Raw genomic sequence first — 11100 nt, forward strand, 5'->3', positions numbered from 1 at the left:
GTCAGTTATTAATTTATATAATTTTCTGTAAGGAGTGAACTGATAATTTTAAGCATTGAAAAATATCTCGATGGATGAGGATTTCTAATGCAGAAAACCCAGTGTAAATATCTCTTAAGGTTTTCATGATATACATTTCCAAAGTTTGTGTGTGCGACTTTTGAAACACACTGTATAAGATGCTGAGCATCACGGTATTCAAAACATCGCTAAATTATTTGAGAAAGCAGGAAATGGGGTGTCGGGGGACAAAAGGTAAGATATTGTAATGATGCTATGGAATGTTCACAACATTGATAAAAAAAAAACATTTGCTAACTTACACTGTGCTGCGATTTGAACTTAGAATCATCAAAATTTCATACATATTACAGCAAAAGATCACAGTTGCCAGGCTAAAATTTTTAGTCACCATGCCAACCGATATTTTTCGAGCTCTGAACATAAAAGTTTATTTTCACGAGAAGTGCGGAGGAGTCTGTTTTTCCACTGACAACTTTGGAAAGGAAGGTTAACTGGGAAATAGTCCCGCCCCTTCTTCTTTCAAGGGGCGGGACACTCAGCATTTTGCATAAGATGTCAAGTTATGCCTTTTTCCATAAAATAGTGTCAACTTTTCATATTACGAGTCATTATTTGTATTTGTTGTTCCACTTGGATAACATACAATATGGCATGCACTCGTCATGGATCATCACGCGTCGTGCTTGTGTTATGTCGATTTGGAGTGGGTATGCAGAGTTTCAACCTTCTTCACCGAAAAATACCTACTTTCGTGTTCTTTATGTCATTACAAACCATTGACGGATAGCCCCAAAAAACCATTCACGATAGCCCCAAAAATCATTGACGGATAGCCCGAAAAACAATTCAATATAGCCCCACGGACCATTTCCAGCAAGGTTAGGTTAGGCTGGGTTGGGTTAGGTAAGCAATAGTTAAAAAGAAAAAAAAATCGGTTAAACTTTACTGCCGTGTATCCACCGGAAGTTGTGGTTTGTATGTGGTAAGTCAGCGAGCGTATGTTTATTTTAGTAAGTTCATGGTAGGTGGCTCTGGTAACTTTACTGCCGTGTATCCACCGGAAGTTGTGGTTTGTATGTGGTAAGTCAGCGAGCGTATGTTTATTTTAGTAAGTTCATGGTAGGTGGCTCTGGTGATGTTCAATTAGCTAGTGGTTGGTGTGTAGATACAGATTGTGTAGTAGTTTGTTATCAGTTGCCGGTTGAGCGTATTTTACTGGTGTGGTCACCCTGTTGATATGGCCTCGGCTTCCACGTCCGCGGACGTCGAATTTGGTGAAGTCAATTGTTTTATTGATTTGGTGCGTTTGTGTGATAAAGGTTCGTTGGTTTTGTTGAAATGGTTGCATGAAAGGGGTATATTATCTTCGAATTACAAGTGTCCTGTGTGTGGAGAGTTAATGAATGAAGTGAAACATTCAAATTCTGATGGTGTTGTTTGGAAATGTCAGAGACGTGTGTATGGAAAGAGGCATGCTGTTAGTCGTTCTGTTAGGAAGGGAAGTTGGTTTGAGGGGTCTATGCTTTCTTTGAGTACGATTTTGTACATTACGTATTTTTGGTGTTGGAGGTTTGGTAATTCCGTTGCTTTTAGAGAACTTAACTTGTCATCTACAGCGCAGAAGAAATAGCTTGGCAGTGACGTCATCTCCCACCTTCACCTCTCCTTCCAGAAGCGAAGGCTCATTCGCTAGAGCGGACGACAAGGTGGCGTGCAAACCAATCGAAATCATTCCGAGAGGGGTGATGCAGGCGTGCAAACCCCCACACTGCTAATTAGTCTAACAAACCGCAGCTACGAGCGAGGGATTGCAGGCTATTTTGTTTCTTTGTTAGGGAGGGTTTTTTGGTTGGTTTTGTCATTGTTGTACAATGAGCAGTGGAGTAAAGAAAGGTAGGCCCTTGCACAGCGATACAAGAGAAATAGTTTTCAATGTGTATAAGTACTTTGATTGCGATGAAAACAAAACCACAGCTGTTCACAGAACGCCCGTGGCGACAGGTGTCAGTGAAAGATCTGTGTGGAGAATTTTGAAGAAGAAACACAAAAGTGTTGCGATTGCGAGTGGGAAATCTTTTTCAACGGCGGGCAAAAACCGACCGAACGCCCAGCAACGTGTCACAAATCTGGATTCTTTTGATGAAGCAGTCGTGCGCCAAACAATCCATTGTTTAATACACGAAAGGCATTGTTGTCACCATACATAAACTGATGAAGGAACTGCAAGAAAATGTTAATTTTAAGGTTTCGCGTTGGTCGTTGCGTATGATCATAAGAAAATTAGGATTCAGATTTAAAAAAGCACAGCGTAAACAGCAGGAAGCTACTCCTTGAACGAAACAGCATCGTTGCGTTGCGGCGATCATTTTTGCGTGAAGTTAAAGAACTGCGCACAGAGCAAACCGCCGGTCTTTCATTTATATGGATGGAATTTTCGTGAACACACACCACACTGTCCCCAAAGTTTGGCTGGATTCCAAAGTTCGGGGGGGGGGGGGGGGGGTTAAAAGTGCCAACAGGAAAGGGTCCCAGGTTTATTATTGTGCATGCCGGTGGTGAAAGTGGATTTGTGGAGGGGCGAAGTTAGTGTTTCTTTCAAAAACAACTTCTGGTGACTATCATGGGGAGATGAACGCTAACCATTTTATGTTGTGGTTCGAAGAACAGCTTCTTCCCAATCTGTCCCCAAACTTGTTATTGTGTGTGACAATCCTCCATACCACAACAAGTTACTGAAAAAAATCCCAACATCAAACAGCAGAAGGATGAAATGAAGTCGTGGCTATCATCTCACAATATTCCGCATGCAGAAGGTTTGCTGAAAGCCGAATTATATGAAATAATTAAAATAAACAAACATAAAATAAACATCTAGCAGTGCTAACATTAAATTGAAGATTGGTAGTTTGCACCGCGATTCTTGCTGCTCGTACTCTTACTCGTGCTATGGTTCCTTTCATAGTAGTTCGCAACGCTGACTTAGCAGGGAGTGACGTTACTGCCAGGTTATTTCTTCCCGGCTGTAGGACTGTTTGTGATTGGTATAATTTTTGTCGGGAAGTATGCACCGAGATTTTGTTTCCATCAGAGGATAAAATTGGTGGTGTTGATGAAATTGTAGAAATTGATGAAAGTAAGTTTGGGAAGAGAAAGTATAGTAGAGGGCGTAGTGTGGAAGGAAAGTGGGTGTTTGGTGGGGTGGAAAGGAAGGGTAAGAAGTGTTTTTTCGTGTGTGTTGAAGATCGTTCTGCGAATACTTTGTTGGGTGTGATTGAGAAGAAGATTTTGCCTGGTACCATTATTTATTCAGATTGTTGGAAAGCCTATGATTGCTTGTCTGAAAGAGGTTTTAGTCATTTGACTGTGAATCATTCTATTACTTTCAAAGATAAGGAGACTGGTTGTCATACGAACGCTATTGAGGGGTTGTGGAGTGAAGTGAAAAGGTTTTTGCCCTCTGCTAATAGAAGCAAAGAACTTTTTGAGTCTTATTTAGTGGAATTCATGTATCGTCGAATGAAGAATGAGAAGATTTTTTTTTTTGGAATTTTTGGCAGAATGTGCAAAAGTTTATGTTCCAGCTAATTGTGATTAGTAAGGTAAGTTTGATTTCTTTTTATTTTCGAGTAGGTAATTTGTGATTATAATGTAATTTTTTTAGTTTTAAATTTGGGTACTCATAGAAATTTAGATTTAGTGATTTTGATTTGGATTGGTTTGGGGGTTTGGGGGCGGAGCCCCCAACAGTAGTATAAATTAAGATTTTTTAAGTGAAGTGGGTTTTCATTGAAGTGGTTTATTCTTGTGTTTACTGGTGTTGTTCCCCCTTGTGTTTACTGGTTTAAATTCAGGTACTCATAGAAATTTAGATTTAGTGATTTTGATTGTTTCGGGTGTTTGGGGGCGGAGCCCCCAACATTAGTATAAATAAAGATTTTTAATTGAAAGTTTTTATTGGAGTGGTTTATTTTTGTCTTTAGTTGTTCCCCCTTGTGTTTACTGGTGTTGTTCCCCTTTGTCTTTACTGGCGTCGTCCAACTTGTGTTTAGTGGCGTCTTTCTCTTTCGTGTTTACTGGCGTGGTTCCATTTTCATTTTTAAGGCGAATTTCTTCCTTGTGTTTATTGGCATGTTTCATCCTCGTGTTTACTGGTGTGGTTCCAATTTTATTTTACTGTGCGATGAAAGGGGTAAATCATATATTTTTTTGTCGTTCCCTCTTGTGTTTTAATGGCGTCTTTTTCTTTCGTGTTTATTGGCGTGGTTAAATTTTCATTTTTAAGGCGCATTTCTTCCTTGTGTTTATTGGCGTGTTTCCTCCTCGTGTTTACTGGTGTGGTTCCAATTTGATTTTACTGTGTTCAAAGGCGTAAATCGTTTTTGTGTTCGGAAATTGTTAATTTTGTATTTTCAATATGGCGGTTCGTTTTTGATTGGTTATGATGCGAGTTTGGAATGATGACGTGATTTTCAAAATGGCGGCAGGTACTTCCGGTGGAGTTACTACTGTAAATTTTCACCAAAAAATCTCGTTAAGAAAAAGGCATGTTTGGAAACACTGGCGAGACCACGTGACTTTCGACGATCGCGCCATCTGCAGGTACATAATGGAAACAATGGCATAATATCAGAAAATGTAAGTTCCTTACATAAAAAGCAATTATTTCTTGTTTCGCAGCATTCTATGGTGAAGTTTTCAGTTTCTGCGAAAGAAAATACCTCAAAGAACTTCGACAATGCTACAGAAACTGATTTCAGTAAGTAGTTTCTCCTGTAAATTTGAAGAAATCCGTTCGTGCGATATCGCATGTTTACCAAGTAGGTAATTGAGGCCTGCTAATGACGAATCTGAAGTTAAAATTTGTCGGAAACGTCTAGAAATTGCAAAATAATTGTGAACAATTGACGTGTGGTTAGGTTAGTTTCGGTGAAGTTAGAAAAACATAGTTAAAATTTGGTATCGTGGTAGTAACAGAAATATATATAGGTATATATATTTCCTTGTGAAACAAAAAATTTCGCGAAAATAGACTGTTTCCATTCCGAAAACTAACATCTTATTTTAGCATATTTTGCAATTTCTAGAAGTTTCCGACAACTCAATTAGTGAGTATGCCAAAATATGCAGAAAATTAAAGAGGGGTCCGGTCATCTTAAGTCGTTCCAAAAATAGCCAATAACATCAATACTGTGTTGGATTTTCCTTTCAAGTATTGCTAGGGTGACCAGACATACTCTTTTTAAGAGTATTATACTGCTTTAGAGGTTCATATACTCCATACTCTATTCAATTTGCAAAAATCCCCAAATATACTCTTTTCCTTGCTATTTAATTAAATTTATTATTTTACGCATAAAAATGCATTAAAATCCACAGAACGGAAAACGTCAAGATGTCAACAAACAGAGGTATTTACTCCTTCAGTCAAGAATATCCTGTGAACAATTTCAAGAGTCATTTTCATATTCCATCAACAAGCAAAATATATTTCAAGTTCATTGGAATTTAATGATAATTATATATTTGAATAGCATCTTGAAGATTGGGGGGGGGGGGAGAAAAGAAACAATGATGGGTAAGTGGAGGTCAATGTACAAAGATTAAGGGTACTATAATCATATGAGGGAAACACCTACGAATCATATATTTCGGACTTCTTTACATTGCTAACATGTTATTTTCGAATGCGGAACATTTCTTAAGGTGAAATAATGCATTTCTAAAAAAGATAATGTCTATTTCTTCTATTTACGAGTACTTACTGTTACTTGTTGTTTCGAATCTGTAACACATTATGGCCGTGATAGCGCACTGGTTTAGGGGGCGTTCTGAGAGAGTTTTGTCGATTTGCACAGTGTTGCAACCTTGTTCACCGGAAAATATCTACTTTCGTGCCCGGATTTGAAATTATGCTAATACGTTGCAAACCATTGACATTAGCCTCACAAACCATTGATGTTAGCCCCACAAACCACTGACGTTAGCCCCACAAAACATTGACATTAGCCCCAAAAACCATTCACGTTAGCCCCAAAAACCATTTTCCGTAAAGTTAGGTTAGGCAAGCATAGTTAAAAAAAAAAATTAAAAATACTCGACACGTGGTTCTAGTGAAAACACAGCGAGGCTGAAACACTGGCTTACGGGGTTGCATCATCTTAACCCACGGAACATTGCACTCTCATGCAGAAAGCAAATGGCGGGAGCACAAACAGCATGTCGGACAGATTTTCGCAGAAAACAACACGCATTCACATTAAAATGGATCAAATCTATATTCAGGAACTTCCACAACGCTAAAGAAAATGATTTCCGTAAGTACTTTCTCCTGTAAATTTGAAGGAATCCGTTTCCCTCATATGATAATGTTACGAGATTAAGTACAGGCTGGGTCAATTTTAAAAGTGATTATGCCTCTTAAAATTCTTGTTTACTCTGCTTGGTACAAATGTTGCTTGTGTGTTATGAAAACTTATTGGCGACATGAAAAAAAAGTACACTCCTGGTGTCAACACTTGAACAAATAATGAAAGTGAAATTCAATGTGGACATGACCTGTGAAGATTTTGGACTGGCAATAAAGGACGACTTAGATACTCAAGAAAGCAAAAATCATCCCAGAATTATGAATGATGGTGCCCATTGGTGAGTAAGTATTTGTAATTAGCTAATTACATTAGCCAATAAGTAATATGTAGAGTGTAGGGCTATTATATAGGGTCTATATATAATAGATGCAATAACAAATAGCCACCCTTATTTTAGTTTTCTTTTTATGTTTTGTGCATGCACACCTTCAACCTATAGAGTATACTCTTTTTGGTCAACAAATATCTGGTCACCCTAAGTATTGCATTGAACCACCCGACCGAAAGTAAAGCCGGGTCCAATAAATAAAAAATAAAAAAAAACTGCAATAGTAAATTCCAACCTGTACCTTCCGCTCTTCGAACAGTAACGAATGCCCACTGATTACCACACTTGTATTAACAATGACTGCTAATGCCATTCTACGAAATAGCTAAACGTAAAATCGATGGAACAAACGCAATGCTTTTCTAAGAGTTCTTATGTTTTTATCGTTTCTTACCTCCCGCGATGTTACAATATTACTTTGCTAAGTGGTCTAGTATCAATTTTGCTTATCAAAAAAAAGGTAACAAAGCAATACCACATTTAAAATTGTACGATTCTTTCTTCAAAGAATTCTATATATTTTCTCATCTAAATCTTTAACAACAACACTTTCTCAGATTCCACCCTCAGCCACGCCATTGCGATCAATACAATGCCGATTGGTCTGAATTGTCGTTTTCTTAGATATTTACATTATCAGACTACATTTCACATGTTGAGGAAACCACTTAGTACTTACGTTAATTGCAAGATGATCAATTGGTTTCAATTTCGCCTCTGAAAAACATCACACTTATAAAATGCACCGAGCATAACAATGGCTGCCCAACATGAACGCTTTTGTAATCCTACACCGAACCTCAGTTTCATGATCCGACGCCGACGAGCAGAGCCTCCTACAGTATTCTTTGGAAATAAATTACGCACAAAATTTAAACATTATTTTTTTTTTATTTCAGTAAGTAAATCTCGAAGAAAATAATTTGTTACAATTGACGACAAACTACTTGTGATTCGAACATTTCGCTCTCGAATATGATGAGGAGTACTTTAAACAAATAACAGGAAAAGTAATAATTTATAATTTATAAGCAGTTTAAATAGTACATGTGCAGTGCACTTGCTGAGGTGAACAGCGCACGTAGACTTGCATATGCAAAAAGCATCCATTCCATACTTTTTGTGCTGTTGTCACTCGGCCACATATCTAGAATTACATTTCGAGGGGATCTGCACCAAGTGTCTCACAATGCAGCATCATCATCAGTAGTAGAACTATTCTATGGCAGTATTAGTAGTTGTTGTTGTTGTTGTAACGTATTTATCAATAGATTAATAAGATTAAAATAATAATAATGATGATATTGATTGATTGAATTGGTGTTTAAATTTTAAAAAGAAACTTTCACGAATCTCTCGCGCAATGTATTTTGCATTATTTGATGTTATGTAGATGTTTCAATATGAATTATTAACTATTATTAATTTTTATATAGAACGTCATTTCAATAGTCGTCAATCACTGTAATAATCAGGGACAAAAAAGACAACACCATGTTAACGAAAGTAAAGCGTTCCGTTTCGTGAAAATTTCCATCTCGATTCCTGAGAATAAGTATGCTAACCGAATGAAACGTAAAATAATAATAATAATTTACAAAAGCAAGACGTTACAATTTTTAAATGTATGCATTAATCCATGCATAAAGCTAGATATTATTTAGGTTAACTGTGTAATGACCGTTAATACTTTTAAAAAGCGTCGTGGTAGCAGCACGTCATTTCGCAAAGACTCCGCAAGGATGGTTTATTTCATTAGTTTATAATAGATATTATTGAATAATAATAATCATAACCATGGTAATAATTTATTATTAGTATTAGTAATAGTAGTAGTTTTCCTATTCAAAATTTTCTGATCACCATACGAAAATTTCTAGCGGCGCCCATGCCTATATACCAATAGCCAAAGTACCAGGGGTGCCCATCCCCCCAAAAGCCAATGAAGCACCCCCCCCCCCAAGTTTATGTCATAATCCCTATAAAGTATTTAATTAGGGCAGTGTTTTCGATTTTTTTTTTTAGTTGTAATGAACACTTCACTTGATACTCCCCGTCCTGTGTTATTCGTATTCTTCATCTAACATGTCACTATTACATTGAATAATGTGTACTGCAAAGTGGATCTGTTTTGCGTCTAGTATGAGCGAGGTTTATCATTAATCAAGGGATAAGAGACGAATTGCCACATCAAACTACATGGTATGGATATAAAGATGACTCTAACATATTTAACGTCATAAAATGCACTATCACTTTTAATCTGCTTAAATTGTTATGAAATATCAATGTGCGAGTTCTGCTAAGAGAAAATGTACTGTATATTTGGAAATGCAATAGGTAATTATAATTATATGAATTTAAGTAAATACATGTATTGACTCTTTACTATTTATTTCTTGTGCTCATTCATTAAAATATGCATATGAATAAAATGTACAATTGTTTTCCTAGTAAGAACTAAAAACTTAATATTTTGTAGAAAGAAACCAATTAATCGTATTTATTGAACCACAGCTTACACGGAATATTTTTATGACGACATAAGAAATCTTTAAAGTTCTCAGAGTATCACGTTATGTTATGATTATGAATCAACATCGATAAAGTAGTTCATGTCTTGTAATGCAGCTATAGTATAAAACTTTAGTAAAATGTGAGACACACGCTTTCGTAACACAATACTGCGAGCGAAGCGAACAATTTTTAAATCCATTTCTTTGAAGTCTTTCAATAATATTAATTTAATGGGATGTCAATACTTTCTTATGTCCCCGCGATATTTACTCTTTTCCAGTTTCTCTTTTCGCACTTTCGGCGCCAAAAACGTGTGGATACCATATTGCTAAATAAAATCCCCTAAATATAATATTCGAATTCTCCCCCACTACAGAAATCCATTGACAATCTAAGATTTAACACTTTATCAAGAGCTTCATATCTCCCCCCTTAAAATTAATACTCAATCCTCTCACCAAAATTTCCGCGCTAATTTTAGACTTGCTGTTTATGTTGAAGAGTGGATGTTGCCTCCTCCAAAACAAATAATTCTCAGTCACCAGAATTTTCGCAACTGTCTTATAGACAATAGTAATATACTACAAGAATTGGGTACCCCTCAATTTAACGCTCAATCCCGCCTGACTAGAATACCTTCTATAATCCAGTGACGTGCGGTGACTTCGACACTTGGGGTAGCAGTCAGTGTCGTGCTCAAGGGGGGGGGGAGGTTGGTGTGGGTCACACCCTCCCCCCTTTTGGGCCCAGTATTCCTAAAAAAAAGAAGAATGTCAGTAACAGGAAAAGATTGCAAAATGATGAATGAGTACTAAAAAAGTACACGTAATCCCCACCCACATTCGAAAATAAAAAACGATTTGATTTGACTCTAAGCCAGAGATCCTGGGTTCGAATCTCGGCTTGGCCATGGGTATTCTTTTGTGTGTGTCCCTTCATCAATTTTATCGTACCAAAAGTGGCGGAAAAGCGAATTAAAATAAACCAGATCAAGCAATCAATAAATTATTTGATTTCATTTTTGTTACTTAGCGTCGCTTTTTTGTCACATTTTGTTCATTGCGAAGATGATGCGATAAAATTAATGAAGGGACAAACCCAAAGATCAACCATGCCCAGGTCGGGGTTCGAACCCAGAACTCCTGATGTCGTAGCACGCTGTGATAACCACTCCCCCACGGTTGGTTGATTTGGTGTTTTAAGTCCACTTTATGCACAGAAACAAAACAAGTATCAAAACACACTTTTTTGTACTTTCTTCAATAATATTCATTTGGCTTCTTGAGTTCTGAGATACATTTCCATTCCACATTATTTCATTATTCACTGCAGAGTACAACACACAGGAACAAGAATGCGCGCTCATCACGGGTTCGAATCCTGGCCTGGATTGTTCATATGAGGTTCCTTCATCAATTTCATCATATCATCACTCCTCCTTTTCGCGATAACCAAATGTGGCAGAAAAGCGAAGAAAAATAAACCAAACCAACAACAATATGAACGCGCGTTCTTGCCCAAATAAATACATCCGTTAGAGGCCAAGAGATTAGTATATTTAAATAAAACACTACTAAAACGAGAGTGAGAGAGAGCCTGAGCACATATTTAATCATTATATATTCCATATTTGAAAAAAAAGAAAGAAAACATAACATTATTGTCTGTAATACGTTCCCATTTCATAAATAATAAAACTACATCCCATATTATACATACGTACATATTGTACAACGTGTAAAAGGTTGTGTAAATACAGAGAACATAAGTACTGCAGAAAATTTTACCCTGAGTTCTTTAGAGGATTTACAAAAACATCTATGAGAAACCAATCCCCTATCTGTCCTATAGGAGATAGACTGG

The 11100-nt window shown here is 36.9% G+C and overlaps 1 protein-coding gene across 16 annotated transcripts in view; it reads right to left on the reverse strand.

Annotated features, from left to right (window-relative positions):
* The window catches only part of LOC145986776 (uncharacterized), a 145375-nt gene extending 137858 nt beyond the window's left edge, over window positions 1–7517 (reverse strand). For all 16 annotated transcript variants that reach the window (XM_083121176.1, XM_083121192.1, XM_083121193.1 and 13 more), the window contains exon 1: window positions 7400–7517. The gene's annotated coding sequence lies outside the window, so the exon portion shown is untranslated. The remainder of the gene's footprint in view (window positions 1–7399) is intronic.
* Between the last annotated feature and the right edge of the window lie 3583 nt (window positions 7518–11100).

The sequence above is a fragment of the Lepisma saccharinum genome, chromosome 4, assembly GCF_977018435.1.
Source record: "Lepisma saccharinum chromosome 4, izLepSacc3.1, whole genome shotgun sequence".
NCBI classification, from domain to species: Eukaryota; Metazoa; Arthropoda; class Insecta; order Zygentoma; family Lepismatidae; genus Lepisma; species Lepisma saccharinum.